The sequence below is a fragment of the Chelonia mydas genome, chromosome 1 (assembly GCF_015237465.2).
Source record: "Chelonia mydas isolate rCheMyd1 chromosome 1, rCheMyd1.pri.v2, whole genome shotgun sequence".
Classification (NCBI taxonomy): Eukaryota; Metazoa; Chordata; order Testudines; family Cheloniidae; genus Chelonia; species Chelonia mydas.
In genome coordinates, this window is record NC_057849.1 from 197909707 (window position 1) to 197929652 (window position 19946).

Genomic DNA, 19946 nt, shown 5'->3' on the forward strand with positions numbered 1-19946 from the left:
CCAGTTTCTTTGTCCAGCCAGTCCAACTTCTCTCCCTGCATCCTGTGTTCTCATCAGATCTGTTTCCCCTCTCCCATCACCACCTTCTCTTTGCCTCACTGTTCCCAGTCTCCTTGCCCAGACAGTTCCAGTTTCCCCCTACCCCAGTTCCTGTTTCCCCCTCCCTCCTGCCTCTACCTGCCTCCAGTCCCAGGCTCACTGACATGCTCCTTGTCCGAATCTGCTCCCTCTGTTCCACCTCCAGGCTCTAGTCCCCTCTGCAATTGAATCAAGAAGCTTTCTCCTCCATGCTGGAGAGGCACCACAGGAGAAACAGGTGCCCTGTTCTCCGTTCCAATGCCCGACACCAGCCCAGCCCACAACCAGTGGTGGATTAGTCACTGGACCAATGGGGTCTGTGCCCAGGGACCTGGCCAATTGGGGGGCTGGGTGGGGGGAGCAGGGCAGGCCCCCACACCCTGACCCTGTTCCCCAGCAGGAGTGCTGGGCAGGCAGAGTGGGGCAAGCACCTGTGCCCCAACCTCTTTTCCTGGCAGAAGTGCGGGGAGTGGGGTGGCAACTGCAGGCAGAAGGGGCGGGAGCCCCCCCCCCACTTGTCCTGGCCTAGGGCTCCACAAAACCATAATCTGCCTTTGCCTGCAACAGCCCAGATCTGCAGTTGCAGGGGAAGTTCTTGTATCCCTGGGCTGGGTCCAGCATGCCCAGTGCAGAAGGAATCTGGGGAATTTAGCTACAAAGTTCTAACAGTTCTCTAATGAGATGTGCATGAACATGTGTGAACTGTGGTTTTTCAGCAGCTTATAATCTGACCACATTTGGACAGATTTTCACAGGAGCTGCAAAAGGCACATCCTTGCCACAAAGGCCACTTCCTCCCACCAAATCTCAAATCCCTTCTCCAAAGCATGGAGGCACTAGAGCTTCTCAAAAGGTCACCGGATTTTTTTTAAGCTGGGCAACATCTTTTCCCTTAACTTCATTCTCAGAAACAGCCCAACACTTTTGGCTGAAAATTTTCCAAATGCATTCAGTCTTGAGCCGGACACCTGGGATGGAAAACTTCAGCCTGAACACTTGAAGTTGGGTAAAGTTATAAGCAACTGATTTATGTCTGTAAAGTACTTTGAGAATCTCAGTTGGAAGAGGGCAGAGCAGTGCAGAGGGTTGTTACATTTTCCTTGTGCCTTCAAATCGACAATGGCTTCTGTAACCAACACAAAAAATAAATGAATGCTCATATTAATTCTACAGGGATCAAATTATTACTTAACTTAAGATATCAACAGGTTTTTTCTCCAGGTTTGCTTTAACTCTTCATAGATACCAGTTATGGTTAGTCAATGTCCAAAACCATTGAGGAAGGTACTTGTTTGAAAGAATGCTAAAAAAGTTTGTGAACACATTCCTTGCTCGCACTGGAACTGATCAAGTGGTACTTGGTGAATTTAGCCCTTTTTCCTGTTTGCTTTCATTATTCATAAGTATTCAGCAAATTGTTTATGCAGACAGATGTCAGGCTATGGGTTCCTTGCAAATTGTTCACTGTTAGTAATATTCACTGTTACTGGTGCTTGGTTCGTGACACTCACATGACATTATTTCTGATTATTGAGTGGATAAGAGAATGGTGGATAAAGAATCGCTAACAGGAAGTAACAAATGGTGCACTTTCCTGTGTGAATTTCCAGACAAATAATCATTTGTGTTAAAATGTATGATACTTATGGGATTGATAAGCATATTCATGAACAAACTGATGGTTATCGAAACATTGGCATACAACTAAATATATATGTCCAGGCAATCATTTGACTAGCTCTACTAATTACTTATTCAATTCAGGTTATTTGTCTGGGAACATATTAGGTATTGTTATTCTCTTGGGTTAACAAAATTGGGTTGGTAAGAACCAGCCTTGTCCTGATGCTACCTCTGAGAGCAGAAGTTAGAGCAGGATTTTCATTTCTGTTTGGAAAGCATCTAGCACATTGTGAGTGCTACCATAATAATGATAACGATAATAGTAATAATACATAAATAAGCCAGGCTGACCTCTGGAGTATGTGAGTGCCTTTTCCTCTGCAAGCTTGTATCCTGCTCATGCAGTTTGTTTTTGTATCTCACACCATCCCATTGGCTTTTCCAGTTGCCATTGCTTGTTTCATTGCTTCATCTCCAGATGTCACCAGGGTAATGTTACCAGGATGTAGTAGTAATAACACCAGTAATAACTCCAACACAGTAAATCATCACAAGTTTGGCCTATCTCACAGTAATCTCCTTCCATCTGGACCTGAAAGCTCAGAGCCATGTGAAAATTAAAGATAAGAGGACCCTGGTGCAAACAGTTAGTCAGACATATTGGAACCTCAGAAAAATGGTTGACTTCCTTCCACCAGATCTTATTTGACCTAGCCTTGTTGAGCCATCCCCGCATTTAATGTCCTCAGAAAGCTCCTTAATGTTCTGAATAGCTTTCAGGAGGCTGGACAGCAGACGAGACACAGGGCAGTCAAACTCAGGACTGTCCTGTGACAGTGAGGAGGGATGGTCATCCACCTTATGAATTCTCTGAAATATTTTCTCTCCAGGTGCTTAGCTAATTTCTTCACCATCTATGTTCACGGTTGCAGCTTCCCTTGCTGCCCTTGAGAGTCAGTTCCACACATTGTTTTTATTTTTAGATACATGGCTAATTATTATTATTATTATTGTAAGTATGGTGTGTTTTGCTATTCATAGAAACTGGGAAGACATTTAGTCATTTCTCAGTAGAACAAATGTGACTTCAGGAACCGAAAAAAGAGCTCTGAGGAGAGGTTACGGTAGCAGGGCATGATCAGTTTGAAGGAGAGAAGACTGATGTGAGAGATGAGGGCTATAGATATATGAAGGGATGTTACCAAGAGGGCGGAGACCAATTGTTCTCACTAGGTACCTAGGACAGAACAAGACAGAACAAGAAGGAATAGACAGGCTTAAGCTGCAGCTGGGTATATTTAGTTCAGCAATGAAATAAGCTGCCACAGGAAGCTGTGGAATCATCATTTCTGGAGAGCCCCAAGATTGAGATGGGATACTCATCTATCAGGGAGGGTTTAAGAGCAATGAAATCAGTCCTGGATGACCCCAAAAAAGAGTCCATTTCAACCCAAACGTATCTACAATAGTTGTTCACTGACTGTACAGTCTGTGGTGTGAGTCAGTTCTTCACTAGTAGTTGCTCCCAGGTTAATTACTGCAGCTTCTAAATAGTGATGTTCTTGTTCACCTCTCTTGGCACTTTCTCTTCGTGGCTGTGTACTGGATCTCAGGTAGAGAAAGACCCTATTTCCAAACCCCACACCTGTGGCTTAGTCAAGATGAAAACTTGCCCCCACTTCCAAAGTATACTAGAAAGAAATGTAAAAAGTTTCATGCATCGTACCTCCCACACCATGCACTTGTTCCATCTGGAGAACCCCCGTGCCTAGTTTCTTCTGCTAACTCAGCATGAGATGCTGGACAAAGCATCCTAAAGGGACTGTTTTGATGGTGCCTATGTACTTCAGTGGTGGGTGGGTTATAAATGCATCAGATGGATCTCTGTCTATCTAATCTATTCGGGAAGAACACATGACAGTAGAACTCACTTTTTGAAGCTACTATAATGCTTGCTGATTGGAGGCTGGACAAAAGCCAGTAGAATTGAGTTTAGGCCTGAGCTGTTCAGAGCCAACTCAAGCCCTGTTTTAATAACAGTTTGGAGGTGGAAGCCCCGTGAGCAAAGAACTGAAAAAGTAGAGAGCAAAGAGGCACTGGGTAGGGAGCTTAGGAGGAACTTCTGGAAGAGTGTAGCAGTGGTAAGAGGTGGGCTGATGTGCACAAGGCCACTGTGAGCCTTAAATGAATATACTTCAGGTCCTTTCACTAGCTCTTTACTTAATGCGTCCCTTTAGATCTGACTTTGCAGAGCCACCAAAGTGTCCTGTCCCAGCATACACTGCAGATCCAGTTAGCATTTTTGGCAGAGCTGTGTGCTCCGTGCAGGAACAGAGTGGGAGCAAGGATGGTTTAAAGCCACATTTGCATTTCCCATATTCCAGGGCCAGCCCTGAGGCTGTTCAAACTCACATTCAACTGACTAGGGCCACAAAGGGTTGTTCCAGCAGCCAAGAATTGACAGAGCTCTGCTGTACTCGGGCCAATCCCCGCTTTCCTCTGGCCATCCCCTCTGCATAAAGGGCTATGAGAGGGGCATGACATAACACTGTCATACTGATTCTCTGCTCTCAGGGATTACCCCTGTAGCAGGTAGCCAGGTTCACCAGTTTCCTGGTCCCTTTAAAGCACTGGAGCAGCATAAACTAAGGAGCAACAGAAAATCAAGCCCTGGTTCTCTTGGGTAACCTGTGATGGATTCTTTAGTGGGGGCATGTTGCTCTATTTTGGCCCTTACAAAGTCCTTATTGGAGACATAGATCTTACAAACACGTCTCCTCTCAGTGATTTCATACCCTGATGCAGTGATAGTCAGGAAAGGGGCTGGAGAGGGCCATCTTGAGTATTGTACTCTACCTTGCCCTGCTACAGCACCTTCCATTTAAGGATCTCAAAGCCCTCCACAAGCATTAAGGAGTCTAGCTTTAGAGTCCCACTATGAGGTAGGATGGGACAGCAGAGGCAGAGAAGAGCAAAGTGACTCTGTCAAGGTCATTCAGGATGTCCATGGCAGAGCCATGAATTAGAGCCTAGGTCTTGTGACTCCAAGTTCATTACCATAACCATGAAACCATTCTCCGTCCTGATTGGTGAATGCTGGGAGGGAGAAACTGGCTGTGTGATCTTAGGGTTTTCAGGTTAAACTGCTGCAGAACGCAGGAGGAGTTAGCAGAATCAGTTTTGTTCTCATCATCCTGGCTCGGTCTCATCTTGGTTCTTTCAGGAAAGTTCTTGAGAACACGGAGCCCTGAATTTACGACTGTGTTCCTCTAGTGTTAATGCAGACACCTGTGGCTAGATCTCGTCATTCCTTTGCCATTAAGTGGAATCTTTAATAACCAGTGTTTGTTTTGTTTCTTTTCTTAATTTTAACCAAAAGCCAGCCTCTGTCATGCGGTGTATGTCTATTCAATTCTATTCTGATAGCTTCTCATACTGCACCAACATCCACAGTATTTGAGTGCCTTTTTCTCTACAGGTTTGTATCCTGCTCAGATGGCTGTTCATATTTTCATCCCATTGGCTTCCCTAGTTGCTGTCATTTGCCTCATTGCCAGACATCACAAAGAGGAATGCCACAAGGATGCGGTTGGTGGGGATGGGAAGGTGCTGAAAGCAGAGGCCCTAGATGCCCCTGTGCTATCTGTCCACTACTAGCAGAGCCAAGGCCGTGTAGGTGAGGTGCTCATTTAGCTTGGGATTTGTGTCTCCCCGTTAGTAAAGGAATGAGAATTGCTGTGCCCTCTCCAAATTGTTTGGGAGCAACTGGCCACTAGGGACCTACAGGCTCTCCAGTGGAAAAAGAGGGCATCGAAATAAATGGAGCTGCACCCACTTACACCAGCCAATGTTGAATTTAGCCCTGACTCTCCAGCAGCACATGTACGCAGCTGCTTCTCAGACGAAAGTCTCCATTTTATTTGCACCACTTTTGGTGCAACAGGTATGTGGGCTCCACTCAGAAACCTTTTCAACTACAGTTCTCCTGTCGGGTGAGCCTTACCCAACAGATTGCAGTCGCGTGTGTCTGCGCATCTTGGGAGCGGGGAGCTTCTCTCTTTGCCACATGATCATGAGATCAGCTAGCAAAGAGCGTAGTCTCCCATTCTGAGCTCCCTTAAAGGGCTGTGCTTTCCAGTGAGAGAGTTATTGCAGCAGCTCTGCCACTGCTGGCGACCAGGAGCCATTATCACTTACAAATCTAATACCCTGGATATCTAGCGTAGATTTTACTCCCATCTTTCCCCCACACTCTGGTGACCAAGCAGAGAGGATATCTGGGGTCTACAGGCCTCCTTCGCTTCCTGGACAGAGTTGAGGGATGGGAAGGTAGCGGGGGCGGGGGGAATATTTTCCCTCCACGTGCAGTTAAAAACATCAGAAGTGTAGGCCGAGAGTGATTTCATAAAAATGGTGGCATATGGGACTCCAGCATCCCGGATGTGCTGCTGCTGGGGAGAAGTCAGATACACCAGAGAGGGTGGTGTCCTGCCCTCCCTGCTCACAGGGACTTCATTCAAGTGCTGTGTTGAGTGAACACCCTTTCTGCCGTCGTGTTTGGAGACCTGCAGGGGAAGCCTTCCACAACCAGAGCAGGTGCTGGGATCTTCTGGGTCAAGCGATGTGCATAAGAGTGTGTGTGAGTGTAGAGCCCGTCTCTGTGTCAGTCCAGGGCCAGCTGGGCACCAGGAGTGAGAGCATGAACCAGGGATGCCAGCTGCCCTATCAGTCCTCAGGAATCTGAACCTAAGCTCTTGAGGCCACTTTGGCACCAGCAAGGCCAGCCCCTAGTCCGCAGGAGCCGGAACCGGTGCCAACTGGGCCAACCAGGCCCCCAGGAGCTAGAAGCTGTGCCAGCTAGGCCAGCCCTGACCAACAGGGAGGCAGGGAGGCAGAGTCTGTGCTCAAAGGGTAAGTCTACACTGCAACCGGGAGCGAGCCTCCCAACCCTGGTAGACAGACTCGTATTAGCTTCACTCAAGCTAGCAAGCTAAAAATAGCTGTGTGGATGTTGCGACTCTGGAGGAGACTTGGGCTAGACACCCAAGCTCAGACCCAGGGTGTCAAGCCTGAGCCACAACATCCACACAGCTACTTTTAGCGTGCTAGCTCGAGCCCCGGTAGTGCAAGTCTGTTTACCCAGGCTGGGAGGCTTGCTCCCACCTGCAATACCCAGAGGCTGCCAAAAGAGCCAGGCAGGCCCCGTAGGGAACTGGAGTCCATATCAAGGGTGCCAGCCAGGTGCCTCAGGGAGCAGGAATCCGTAAGTGCAGGGCCAACAGGATCTGCTGTAGGATTTCAAAGCACATGCACATCAACTTTTCAGAGAAAATGAGGGTGATCTCTTAGTGAATGAAGGGGTTCAGATCTGGGGAAGGGCTATCAGAAGCTAAGCAGGCTTGGACCTTGCCTGTATTTGGATGGGAGATGTGCAGGTTGTACCTAGGGGCTGCAGTGTGTGGGGATGGTGCTCTTCTCTATGAGTCAGTACAGACACCCGTGTCCCAGAGAGGTGCTGGGGCATTGTGCTCTTTCAAAAGAGAAGGGAAATTACGGCACCAGCCACGGGGTATAACTAAAGATCCCACATAAGAAAAGAGATGGTAACCTGGGTGTCCTGGCCAAATCTCAGTTTGAGGAACTACAGGGTGCCTCCTTCAGTTCCCCGAGTAATTTTAATTAGATGCAGTGGTCTTCTTCACTTCCTGTCTGAAACTGTGGTGTAAGGTTGTTATCCATTGTTAAGCAGCTGCTGTGGTTAACCACAGAAGTGGCTGCATTTCAGGCATGGGTGAGGCAGTTTTTGTATCTGTAATGTTTGTAAAGCACTTTGGGATGAAAGGTATTGCAGAAATGTCACCAATTCATTATTATAATTCCCTGTTCCTGAGAGCAGAGAGGAGGGCAGTTATGGATACCACAGTGTTTCTTCCTGCACAATTGCTGTGTCAGAACGAGGTGGTCTTGTTCAGCAGTGCAGTAATGCACAGGAGACACTTGTGTAACCATGAAATTGCTCTCAGCCAGGCTTCAGCTGACACACGAGAAGCATGGTCTGTGTGATGCCCTAGTTGTGTAATAATAATATACTCATGATAATATTTTGCATTTGCAAAGCACTTTTCACCTATAGAGCTCAAGATACTTTACAAAGATAAGTATCACTATATCCGTTTTACAAATGGAGAAACTGAGACACACAGAGGAGAAGAGTCTTGACCGAGGCCCCACCGGGCGTCAGTGGCAGAGCTGGGGATAGTACTCAGGACTCTCACTGCTGCTCTGTCTCCGGGACCACCTTCCTAGTGGTGACTGTCACTGCAGGGGTGCCATGTGTCAGTTTGGCCCATCCTGCTTCAGCCCAGACCCAGAGCGGTACTGACAGTCTTCAGCGAGAGGAGGGAGAAAGGACAAGGATTGAATGGGGAATTTCAATAGATACCTCCCAAGCAAACAAACCTCAACCATTCCCCTTTGCTCCTTTCTGGTATGTTCTCCAAAGATCCCCTGGCACGCTTTGAGCACTGAAAGGGGATAATAAACCTGCTGCTCTGGCCAGTAGTCCCTCCTCTCCCTTTACGGAGCAAGGTCTAACATCTGAGGCCATGGCTACACTAGCAATGTAGCTGTACTGATGTAGCTGCACCACTGTACGATCTCTCGTATAACTGCTCTGTGCCAGGGGGAGAGAGCTCTCCTATGGACAGAATAAAACCACTGCTGCGAGCAGCAATAGCTATGTCGGTGGGAGAAGCTCTCCCACCGACACAGCATTGTCTACGCCTGCGCTTCTCTTGGTGTAAAGTATGTTGCGCTGAGGTGTGTTTTTTCCACACCCCTGAGAGACAGAAGTTATACCAACAAAAGTGGTAATGTAGACATGGCCTGAGACCGTGTGAGAGCTCCTACTGAGCATGCAATGGCTGCAACATATTCCTGCACTCTCCCAGCACTCCTTTTATCTAGCTCATTGCAGTCCCTTCGGGATAACCTGGAATAGAAAAGGTTTTATAGATGCTCTAAGTTCGCGTGACTGGGCAGCAGGCTGCCTTCTTTTCCTCTCCCCTGTCTTCCAAAAAGAGAGCCCCATGACTGTCTAGTGCAGTTTGCGACCCATATCTATTGTCTGAAGTGGGGAAGGGAAGGGAGCAGCAATGCCCAAAGCTGCCACACATTAACACATCAGTAGCCAAATCAATATCCTTCCTGACAAGGCTAATCCCCCGGAGGGGCACTGCCGCCAGCCACGCTTGCAGGAATAACCCTGCCGTTGCTGGGGAAATGCTCACATGGGGGTCCCTGCAACCAGTGCATTGCAGATGGCGTTCAGGGCTCAGTGCAGCGAGACTGGGCCTGCCATGGAAAGAGCAGCAAGTGGTGCCTGAGTTGTGGCAGCAATAGTCTTCTGTTCACACAGGTCTGCTTCTGCTGGACCCGTCCAGCTATTCCCTCTCCTCCTTTTCATGGCATCGCTCTCTCTCTCATACATGTCAGAAAAGCATCAGTTACTCTTTTATCTGTCTGTCTCTCGCTCGAGGTCTCTCCATGTGCCTTTCTCAACCTGCCTCTTCCTCTTCTTTCCTTGTTTGTTTCCCATTCTGACTCTTGATTTTGGCCAGTTTCGCTCTCTCCATCCCTGTCTCTCCTTTTCTCATCTAATTGTTGTCTCTCGTTCCTTTGTTCCTGCCCTTCTCTCTTTCCTTCTTCTTTCATCTCACTTCTTATCTTCTTCCCCTGCAGCTCCCCCTTTTCATTTCTCTCTCCCCCTCTTCCCTGTCCAGCTGCCCCGGGTCCCTGCTCTGTCCCTTGCTGTTTTCAGCCTCGGTGACTCTAATCCTCTTTCAGTCTCAGCTTTGCTCCTGGCGGCTTCTCCAGACAGAAGGCAGAAAGGGTGTGGCACCTGTCTGTGTCTGTGCTGGGAGGGGAGACTCTCCCCCAGGCAGCGGCGGTGGCTGGCGCTGCGGCAGGAGCAGAGAACCAGCTGCATTGGCGGAGCCTGCTCTCTAGCTGTTTCCCAAACCACTGGGAATTAATCCGCGCCTCGCTTTCCCTAATTGCTTGGGATGTTTGTTTGATTTTAACGAACCTGTAAACGCTTTGTGGGAAGATAATTGCCCCTATTTCCAATTATATAAATTAAAAAATAATAATAATAGAGCAAATACAGCCCCATGCTCATACAGCCAAGTGTGGGAGATGCTGGGAGCTGCTCAGCTCCCTCTGATCACTAGGCTGAACAGTGGCATCTCACTGTCTGCAGTGGGCATCCGAGTAAGTTCAGGGTTAACAGGCAGTTTAAAAAGAGGATTGAGGAACCAGATGGTTGGCTGCAGGCCTTTCCTCTCCAGAGCCGTGAATGCAGTGGTACATTCAGAGAGAGGGGAATGGGCGAAAGCAAGTGGGACGGAAATTGCTTCCTTCTTTAAAAAGAGTTCCGGAGAGGTCACAACACCTTGGCCTTCGTGGAAGCTCAGTGACTGGCTGCACCATATCTGAAGGAAGCATTAGTCATAGATTAGCACCTGGCCTCTGGCCCCTGGCCTTGGCTGGAGCTGGAAGCAGGGACGGCCAGATCTCATGGGGACAGTAGTTCTGAACTGCTGGAAATGAGAATCACCCAATCGCAATGTTTGTGTGGAGCCTCCATAGTGAGACCCAAAACTAGATAAAGTCATCGAATTTTGAGTTTCCTTACAAAAGTAAAATGCAGGCTAGAATTGCCAGAGTCTGCAAGGATTTATGGTTCGGGGGTTATTAATAATAATCATTTATATTGTGACAGCAACAAAGGGCCTGAATGCACTAAGAACTATACAAACACATAGGAGAGCACAGTCTCTGCTCTGAAGCACTGGGAACTCTATAGGCCCAAGTCACAGCGTTTGGATCTGGCTCTGAATTTCCCCAAAGTTTAGTGGTCTCAAGATCCAGGATTTGGTCAGAGCCTATCTTCAGGTGAAGTCATCTGAAATTCCATTGATCACTCAGCTTGTGAGGGGAAGGGCACAAAGTACATTTAGGATTCCCGGCATCCAGTGAGCTGGCCTTCCTCAATGCAGGACCGTTTGAGGCAATTTAAGACAGGCAGCCACGCTAAGCAAGATGCTGGCTGAGGGCACTGCCTCTCTGGTGTTCAATCCCTTCCTTGTTCGGCCACCAAATTGTTTTCAGTTGCATATTGCAAATGCACAAATGGACAAGATAGGTGAGGTAATATCTTTTATTGGACCAACTTCTGTTGGTGAGAGAGAGAGATGCTTTCAAACGTACACAGGGCTCTTCTTCAAGTCTGCCCACAGGATCATGCACACTTTCTCCTTGGGCATTTTACGCCATTGCACCAGGAGACCGTTCTCTGATACAACCCATTCTATTCTGTCCGATGTGAGGGTGCAAGTGTCCCATAGTGAGCATATGCGATTTCTTGGGCATTCTAACAGCCACTGTCCTGTGTTTTATCCAATAGGGAGCATGCACAGTCTCTGGTATTGGCAGTACTTTTAATAAGGTCAGGAAAGCCGGTTGGAAAATGGAAACAACAACACAGGAAACTTTGATGAAAATGAAAACAAACAAAAAATGTTTCATTTAAATTTTCAGTGGAAAATTTCAATCTTTTCATCGAAAATCGAATTTTTTTTGGCCAAATAAAAAAAAAATCCAGCCCAAAACTGCTGTAAATTGAAATATTTCCAGCCAAAAACTGAAAAGAGTTCAGGTTTTTGGTTTTCCAGCAAAAAAATAAAAATTTTCAAAGAAAGGAGTCACTTTCAATGAACATTTTTGTTTATCTGGAAACCCAATTTTCTGTCAAAAACAGTGTCAAAGGAAAATTTTCATCTAGCCTTGACAATCAGTTAGCCCTGACAATCAGGCATATTTAGGATCCTTTCTTCACTTACCCAGCGAGACTCTAGGGTTCTTGACATGGGAGGATATAACATTTGACTGCCATATTAACAGAAAGACTCACAAACTGAAAGGAGTTCAGAGGAGAGAAACAAAATAGATGAGGGGGTTGGAGGGACTGATTTGGGAGTGATTAAGACGCTAAATATGTCTAGCTGGAGTCAGTAATGGACAGAGGAGAGAACATGATAATCTACAAATGTTAAAGGAGTGTGAACACTTCTATCTGTCTATCAGGGTTGCCCACCTTCCCGGATTGGCCGGGAGTCTCCCGGAATCGGCCTCAATCTCCTGGTGACTATTAAAGGCAATCTGGGAGATTTTAATAGGTCAAAGTCCGGTTAGCAGCGCAGCGGGCCTAAGTCAGGCTCCCTACCTGCTCTGGCTCCGTGCGGCTCCTGGAAGCAGCTGTCATGTTCAGATTCTAGGCACAGGGGCGGCCAGGGGGTCTCTGTGTGCTGTCCCTGCCCCGAGCAGTGGCTCCGCAGCTCCCATTGGCCAGGAACCACGGCCAATGGGAGCTGTTGGGGAGGTGCCTTCAGGCAGGGCAGCACACAGAGCCACCTAGCTGCCCCAGTGCCGGTAGCTTCTCGGAGTCACCCAACGGTAAGCGCCACCTGGCCAGAACCTCCACCCTGCACTCCCTCCCACACCCAACCCCTCTGCCTCAGCCCTGAGTCCCTTCCTGCACCCAAACTCCCTCTCAGAGCCCATACCCTGCACCCTTTCCTGCACCCCAACCCCCTGCCTCAGCCCTGAGCCCTCTCGCACCCAAACTCCCTCCCAGAGCCCGCAACCCATACCCTTTCCTGCACCCCAACCCTCTACCTCAGGCTCAGCCCGGAGCGCCCTCCCACACTCCGAACCCCTCGGCCCCACCTAGCTTGACCAGACAGCAAGTGTGAAAAATCGGGACGGGGGTGGGGGGTAATAGGCGCCTATATAAGAAAAAGCCCCAAATATCAGGACTGTCCCTATAAAATTGGTACATCTGGTCACCCTAGCCCCACCCCCCAGCCCAGAGCCCACACCCCCTTCCCCACCCCAACCACCTGCCCCAGCCCGGTGAAAGTGGATGAGGGTGGGGGAGAGCGAGCGATGAAGGGAGGCCGGATGGAGTGGGGGCGGGGCCTTGAAGAAGGGGCGGGATATGGGGTGTGGCCTCGGGGGAGGGACGGGAAATGGGGTGGGGCAAGATTGTTTGGGTTTGTGCGATTAGACAGCTGGCAAGCCTACTATCTATCTATCTATCTATCTATCTATCTATCTATCTATCTATCTATCTATCTATCTATCTATCACTAACACACTCCATTCTGGGCACCAGAAAAGAGAGGAAGAACGTTCTGACCATGAGATCCATTCGGCTGTAGAATAGTCTCCCAGGGGAAGGGATGGAAGCCTCATTGGTTGGGGCATGTGAGGCTAGATGGGACACCATCATGTTAAAAATACAACAGAGAACTATCGGTCACTGGCCCAGGGGGAGGTGAGCTAGATGAACTAACAGACCTTTTCCCTCTCTAAATTATGTTTTGACCATAATAGCAATACTCACTCTGGAAAAAGGAATCGTTCTCGTTTCCACACACTGCAGACAGGTTGAGCAGGGAGGGGCAATCCTCTATCCTGGTGTCTTCACACCATTTAACTGGGTTAAGCAAAGCTGTTCTCGGTGCTAAATTGCTTCCTCACTTCAGAAGGCGTGAAAGTCTTTTCTATCTCTCATGCATTCACGCTTCGCTCCTTCTGCAGAGACAGCTGGTGCAGTCTTTTCTCATGTGCTTCTGTCCTCAGCTGCTGGGTCTCAGACAAATTATCTTGCTTTTCCCATAACACAGCTCCTTCCTTTCTGCCCTTATGCTCAGGCGCCAGCTCATCTACCTTTTGGGGCACCACTAATGCCTCCCCCCTATTGGCCTGCAACTCATTGAGTCCCTTTGTCCTTCAAGTCAGAGGTCAGGAGGAATGTGTTTGGCTCCCAAGAGGAAAGGAAGATGGAGAGTTGGGAAGGAAACCAGAGTGAATAGGTATGTGAGAGTTATGGACTTTCCCAGTGGCTGAACAAGAATGGGAAGGAAATGAAGGAGCAATGGCTGACTTGACTACAAACAACAAAGACAAAGGAAAATCACTCACTTTGAGGGAGAGTCCCTAATGGCACCAAGGCCTACCTTACTGTGTGCTCTAGTCAGGAGTAGGACACATGGAAAACTCCTGGGGAGCTGCCATCAGGAGCCAGATAGAATGAGGAAGATTCCCCATTCACATTAGGGCTCTTTACATTTGGCACGGGAAAGAGGGTATGGAGGAGGGGAGGCTAAAGTGAGAGACACCCTCTCCCAACTTGCAGAAGGGATGCTGACACCATCGGCCCTCTGCCACCCTTGCCATGGGTACAGCTTCTGGTCCATTTAATGTGTGTTGATTTCTCTTCTGGTAATACTTGAAAACTTAATAAACCCAGAACTTCTGGGTAATACACCCTGAATCCAGGGACCAGGGAGCTAGGAACCCTAGCTGTAATGCATACAGTCCAAAGACAAAAAGGAAAGGAAAGGAAAGGGAGAGTAATGTTTCCAGGTGTGTGATGGAGTTGTCTCTGGGAGTGACAGGTAGGAAAACAGTCCCTTGCAAGCCAGTGTGGGGTAGAGGAGACTCTAGTAGGAGAGGTAGAGAGGTGACCCCTCCCGGTGTGCCTCAGGTGTGCCTGGTATGGGGCAGAGGCGGTTCTGGAGTGTCACAAAATGGAGCAGAGGCAAATCAGCCAATGCTCTTAAAAAATGGAGCGATGTGCTACCTGTCACATACCTCCTTCAGTGGCAGGCTGTGGGGCCTTTAAATGGGGCTGGAAGGTCTGGTGGTACCTTCTCCATCCCTAGCAATAATCTTCCCCCTCTACAAGTTTTTGGCCAAGTCAGCTCTGTGAGCAAGAGGGGAAACCTTACTGGGGTCAAGGGCCAATGTATTTTGCATGCCTGGAATTCTTCAGGCTGCTGGCTATTTCCAGCTGATAGACACTCCTCCTATGTTGGGATAATTTATCTTCTTGCCTCCTGCTCCCTAGCTACCTCTGAGAGGGAAACTCTGACAGGAGCTGCCTGCCTGAAAAGGGAAGCCTATCATTTCAGTTTGGGGTGTGTCAGACAGAGGCAGACAGAGATGCGGAACAAGATCATGTCTCTGTTCAGAAGACAGACTCTGCGCTGTGTAGATAGAGACAAGGCAGCTTAGCTGTGTGCTTCACGAAGAACTTTCAAAATCCTGCACACTGTATTCATGCCAAAGTCCCATTGTCTTCAATGACTATCAATGGACCAGTCAGTATTTCTGACTTTTCCATCACGGTAATGTCTAGGGTTCAGGTTAGGGTTAGAGAACACCTGCTGATGATGTCAGTGCATAATTTGCACATTTGGTTAGTTTCCACATTGTTTAAATATGTCTACTACTAAACAGAATTCACTTTATACGTAAGCATGTGTACAGTACCTAGCACTGTGGGACCTTGATTCCTGATTGGAGCATCTAGGCACTGTCACGGTACAAATAATAATTATTATAATTATTATTAATAATAACAGTAAATAAGAAGCCATGAAAATAGCACTCGAATATCACGAATGTGGACAGACAGAAAGAGAGAGAGATTTCCCTTTTCCACTGGATTCCTCAGAACCATGTACATGTCCTGGAAGGACTGACTCACCTCTTCATTCTTCCAAGGAAGATAAATTGTGTTCCAGGCCATTCACTGTATATGGGTTATTTCTGACCCAACCTTCATAAGTAAGGTATTGGTTGCAGTGGGTGTAAAACTCAATGATGAAGCTCCAATGCTTCTTTTCCTGACAGCAGAGGTTTTCCTTGGCCAAAATGCCTCCCTGCCCCAGTGGTATATGCAGTGTGACACATGCACTAGTTAGCAGCTGTGTTCCACCCCAGAAGTGGCTGCATTCCAACAGCGCTGCACATACATGGTTTGTGAAGTACTTTGGCATGCTCCAGGAGGAAAGTGATATGGAAATGTAACGTTATTCCTCAGTGGCTTCCGGGGTAGATGCTATAGAAATGCAACACTTATTAGTGAGTGGCTCTAGCGATATTACAAATCACAAGAGCCGTGTTTGAACCACTGTACTCCTGAGCCTGAAGTGGTCTAATTATTATTATTATTATTGGATTCCCCTCCCCACACACTGACCTGAAATCCCTCCCATGCTTTACCTCCTCCCACTCTCTGCCAAAGACCTCCTTTCATTTCACATATGAAATGATACCAAAAGCACGTCTGTGTAACACAATTTGCAGCGGTGGACTTTTCATATCTGAGAGCAAATCAAGGCAATGGGGAAATGATGTCATCACAGCAGGGCTAAGAGTGTGATGTCATCTTGACAGCAGTTCGCTTTAAGTGCTGTCGAGGCAGGCCAGGCTCTGAACTAGAGTTCTCTTTCTAGCCACAGGACAGATACAGCATGGTCAGCAGCGAAGCAAGCCCTGCAAAATAAACCTCAATCACTGACCTGGAGGGACTCTCCTCTGAGGGGGCGAGAGGAGAGGTCAATCTCCATGACCTTGGCTAGGACTGCTGATAAGGGAGACAATTAATGTAATTGCATTAGTGGGGGTCACATATTGTAAATAACTGGTTAATAGAGCTGGGCAAGTATCGGATAAACACATGGCATACGCTACCTTCTGTGTGTGTGATGATGATGATCTGGGAGTGCCTGGGGTGGGAAAGGGCAAGTGGAATGGTGGGAAAGGGATTCAGTACTCCATGCAGGGCCCATGTAATATGGTGGTCAGAGGACAGAAGTGGGGAGCACATTAATTAACCCTTTCCTCTTTGTGTGTCCCTTTTGTCTGAGGACGGATGATTCTATCACCTTTTCTGATGAGTGTGGGAGCAGCTGGATGCTGGGGGCTAGATCCTTAACTGTGTTGTGGTTATGTTCGATGCAGCTGGCCTTAAGCCACCCCAGTATCCATTCCCCTGATACTGGGCTGTCAGGGAGTTGACATGGTTCCTAGTCTTGACACAGCCTGGAGCGGTCACACACAGAGACCTCTCCATCGGCTGGAACACTGTGTGGTGCCTTTGTGCTTTCCTGTCCCTAGTGTGCCTGTGTGGGGATGAGATGGCTCAACGCCAGCTGAGGTTTTTCCCAGACTGTTTGAGGAAGCTTTAAAACCCCTTTGCGCCCAATGGGAGGCTTACATAGGGCTGAAAGGTATGACACTAGGTATCTAATAACACACGGACACAGGCAGCTTTGCAAATGCAGGCACTAGTTTGATGCTCACAGCAGCTGATATAACATGTTAACAGGCTCATAGACTCCATGGTCCTGTTCACACCATGTCACCTGGCAGGCTGGCCTTACCGCTCGCTGAAAGTTTGCAGCGCTGTAGCACCTTGCACCTGAGGCACTTAATGCGCTCTGGAAACATTAGTAAATGTAGATTCACCCTCTCCCAACACAATGGGCATAACTGTACCCATTCAATAGATTTTTGGGGCATAGTCACACCCCATGGTCACTCTCATATTGATTGGACATGGTCAGCCCTTATGGTCACTCTGAGTGATATAGGTGTGGTCACACCCTATGCAAACTCTCACATGTTCACGGGAGCATCTTCTGTCCCCTGGCTCACTCTCACGTATGGATGTGGGCGTGGTCACTCCCCATGCTCACTTACTTCTATCTGAGTATGGTCACCCCCATGCTCATTCTCTAACCCTGGTGTAGTGTGGTCACGCCCTATGCAAACTCTTACATCTTCCATCCCTTGGCTCACTCTCACATATGGATGTGGGCGTGGTCAGTCCCCATGCTCACTTGCACTCACTGATGTGGGTGTGGTCACCCTCACACATTGATGTAAGCACAGTCCATCCCCTCACTGACTCTCACATAGATGTGGGCGTGGAAGTCCCCCAGCTCGCTCACATGCGGTGGGCGTGGGTTACTCCCCAGACTCACTTGTTGCTGTGGGTGTGGTCAGACCGTGCTCAAGTTAGTGTGCGAGTGGTTACGCCAAATGCTCACTCTCACACATTGATATGAACATGCTTACTCCTGCTCACAAACTGATGTGGGTGTGGTGAGTCCCCACACTATTCTTACACATGGATGGGGGTTGGGGTCAGTCCCCTCACTCACTCTGACGTATATGTGGGTGTGGTCAGTCTGCATGCTCTCTCATTGACTTAGCTGTGGATGTGGTCGCTCCCCATGCTCACTCGCATACACTGATGTGGGTATGGTTGCTCCCAACCTTCACCGTCATATTGATGTGGCATGGCCTTCCCAGGCACACTCTCACTGAGGTGGGTGCGATCAGTCCGCATTCGCACTCACCTTGGTGTCAGCATGGTTACTCCCCATGTTCACTCTCACACACTGGCACCGGTCTAGTCACCCAGTGCTTACCATCACACGTTGATGTGGGTGTGGTCATTTCCCACATTCATGTTCACTACTCAGTGTGGGCATGGTCAGTCCTAGCCTCATTCTCACATTAATGTGGACATGGTTAGAGCCCTGTGGGGATACAAAATTTGTATCTGCATCCGATCTGTGATCTGCAAAAATGGTCTGTGAATGTCCACAACTGCATCTGCTCATATTGGTGTGGGTGTGGTCCATCCCCATGCTCACTAGTACACAGTGTGGGTGTGGACCTTCCCCATGCTCACGTGCACATGTTGGTGCAGGTGCAGTTACTTCCCACACTCACTCTGGCCTGGTTTACACCTAAAACTTAGAGAGACAAGGTGGGTGAGGTATCTTTTTATTGGACCAACTGCTGTTGGTGAGAGAGAAAAGCTGTGTGTGACTTGAAAGCTTGTTTCTCTCACCAATAGAAGTTGGTCCAATGAAAAATAATATCTAAGTCATGTCAGTTCCAGGTGATCTAAAACTTAAGTCAACCTAGCTGCATCGCTCAGGGCTGTGAAAAAATTATGTCCGGTGCAATGTAGTTAGGTTGACCTAACCCACTCCTGTAGATGCAGGAGTTGATGGTTGATGTACGAATGTGCAGCTGTAGGGGTTTGTGGTGTGGACATATGCTCTGACACAGTGATGTTATATGGGCAGTCCTCACATTTATTCGCTCACAATTGATGTGGGTGTGGTCACTCCTCATGCTCACTCTCACATTGATGGGGATAACGTTGATGTATGTGCTCAGGCTGTGCTCACTGTCACATATTCATGTGGGCGTGGCCACACCCCATACTCACTCTCACACATTCATGTAGGTGCAATTTGTCTGCATGCTCATTCTCATGCACTGATGTACCTTTCTGTTGACCTAGCTCCATCTACACTGGGGTTTAGGTCGGCACAGGTGGCCCTCATGGATGTGGAATTTTCACACCTCTGAGCTCTGTAGCTATGTCGACCTAAGCTTTAAGTGTAGCCCAGGTCCTGGTGTTTGAAGACGTGTGTTGACAGTGTAGAGGCCATTGCATTACCAGTTTCCCTCTCCTCTTTAATAGCTCTTTTGATAACTATTGGATTGGAATATTGATGGAAAAGTATCCCCTTGTCAATATGCAGTTGAGCTGTTACCTACTCAAGTGCTGGTAAATTATCAATAGAAGTACAGTACATATCATAGAGTGAAATGAGCCATTAAAGGGTAAAATCTACCCTGGTGCATGAGACCAGCATGAGGACTGTATGGCATTGTATTGCTTCTTAAGACTTCAACATAGGAATTACGACATAAGTGGTGTATGTGGCCCTCTGCTCAGGGGGAATTAATAGAGATACCAATTATCTTGTAACACTGGATGAATTATCACTATCTACTTATTTTCCTTTCAATGAACCTGGCTTTGAAAGCACAAGCAGATGAGAATGGGGGCAAGAGAGGGTGGTTGTAGATGGGGTATTTGCGAGGCATATATTGTGTGAGCGGGCGTATTTGTGTGTCTGTGTGTCATCTGTGGTGGAGCATCCCACAGTATAACCCTTCAGTGGGATTCCCCCAGGGCAAAAGACACCAGTGACACTGAACTCAACAGTGCTAGCACCAAGGCCTTACACAACGCTACCCTGAAAGCAGTGTGGGTTGTTTTTTTAGGGTGGAGGGGTGGTGGATTTGAAGAGTCAGTAAAAATAAATAGAGCATGAACATTTCTAAACCGATAGCAAATATCTGGTAAATATCACAAATTAACAGGGGGGAAAAAATCACATGAAATTAAAGAGAGGCAAACAAGTTAGCTCAGGTCCTCCGCTGCAGCCAAAGAGCACTCGGCACCGCTGATGGGCTGAAAAAGTGGCTTTGAATCACCTTTGCATAACTCCAGG

The 19946-nt window shown here is 48.0% G+C and overlaps 1 protein-coding gene across 1 annotated transcript in view; it reads left to right on the top strand.

Annotated features, from left to right (window-relative positions):
* The window catches only part of GAP43 (growth associated protein 43), a 79830-nt gene that overhangs the window by 23955 nt on the left and 35929 nt on the right, over positions 1 to 19946 (top strand). The gene's annotated exons all lie outside the window — the stretch shown is intronic.